Source organism: Echinops telfairi, unplaced genomic scaffold, assembly GCF_000313985.2.
Source record: "Echinops telfairi isolate 266 unplaced genomic scaffold, ASM31398v2 ScPeMD7_2010;HRSCAF=2546, whole genome shotgun sequence".
Lineage (NCBI taxonomy): Eukaryota > Metazoa > Chordata > Mammalia > Afrosoricida > Tenrecidae > Echinops > Echinops telfairi.
In genome coordinates, this window is record NW_022105908.1 from 5,751,213 (window position 1) to 5,753,008 (window position 1,796).

Genomic DNA, 1,796 nt, shown 5'->3' on the forward strand with positions numbered 1-1,796 from the left:
TAATTTAAGAGAAGAAAGACCAGCTCCGATGACGGCTGACCCGTGGGGCTTGGAGAAGAGGGGAAGGATGGGTGAAAGCATTATTGTCCTGAGCCCCTGATGCTCAAGAGACTCAGGCAAGCTTTGTCGTTGCCATGCTGTTGATAAGAGTCCATTCTGAATCACAGCTGCCTTAAAGGACAGGGCAGAACTATTCCTGTGGGATTCCAAGACTGTAGCTCTTTCTGGGAGTCGAAAGCCTCATCTTTCTCCCTACGAGCAGCTGACTGTATTTGTCATTAGAGAGCCACTGACCACCGTGTCCTCTGTCGCTGGCTCAGAATGAGCTTACCTGTGACAGAAGGACACCTTGTCCAGGCCTGCAGCATCTTCGTTTGAGTCTGTGATTGTGGCCACTGTATTTTCGGAGTGGCTTCGAACCTAAGATATTTATTTTCCCACCGAGTATCAGACATTGTTCTGTTGTGAGCCATATGGTTTCAATGGCTCGTTTCCAGAGTGGATTGCCAGGCCATTATACCGACTCTGTCTTGGTCAGGAAGCTCCGCTGGAGCCCGCCCACCATGCTGGTACTTGAAACACCATTGGCAGAGCGTCCAGCATCCCAGCCACAAGGAAGCCACCACAGCATGACAGATGGACAGGCAGGGGGTGGCTGACAACTGTAGGCAGTGTTTTCAATAGAATAGAAGAGGTGGACGTCCTGAGGGCACCATGGGTTAAGCCTTGGACTTCTAACCAAAAGGTTGGCCGTTCAAACTCACCGGCTGCTCCCGGGGAGACAGAGGAAGCGGCCTGCTTCTGAAGAGCTTTATAGCCTCAGAAACTCCATGGAAAACACGATTCTGTTCCACAGGGTCACCATGAGCCAGAATCGACTTGATGGCAGTGAGTCTTTGCGTTTGGGAGACCCATGAGTGGCCCTGTGCCCTCTCTCACCTGTAAACCTTCACACATCCTGTTTCCTCTGTCTGCCACCTTCCCACAAGCCCCTACCCACCTCCTCATCTGCAGAATGTATTCAGGAATCCGCAGCTCTAACCACCTGCCTGGGAAGGTTGAAAACCCTGGGCCAACAGGGGCAGGTGAGGGTGGAATTGAGCCTTGCCCCCGTGCATTAATCTGAACTCTAACGTATGTGCAGGGGCTCCATCTTCTGCATCCAGTACAACATCCGCCATTCATGAACGTCAAGCACTGGCCCTGGATGAAGCTGTTCTTCAAGATCAAGCCCTTGCTCAAGAGCACAGAGACCAAGAAGGAGATGGCCACCATGAAGGAGGGCTTCCAGAAGTCCAAGGCCAGATTGGAGGCTCGCCGGAAGGAGCTGGAAGAGAAAATGGTCTCCCTGTTGCAGGAAAAGAATGATCTCCAATTACAGGTCCAATCTGTAAGTACCTTCCACCTGAGAATGCCCAACAAGCTCAAGGATAAGAATGAGAACAACATTGAGGCCCGCCCGGAGTTGTCTATTAGAGAGACAGTGATGCCACCTAGCGGCCGTGCCAAGCCTCGCAGTTCCACCCTGCTAATAACAGGCAAGTTGACCCTACTTCAGGGGCACAGTGGATTCCAGAAATCCCATCTGCAAGAGCATTTCTGCTCCCCACCCCAGTTCCTAGGTCGCTGACTTTCCCATGCTGGAATTTGACCTATTTTCCCAGGACAGGAAGGACGATGTACGTCTCATAATGAAAAGCCTGCAGGAAAGTGCCACAACTGTAAAATACCCTGTAAAAGACATATCCTTGACAAAGCAATAATCGCCCAATTAAAAAATAGGGGACGCGTCAAAA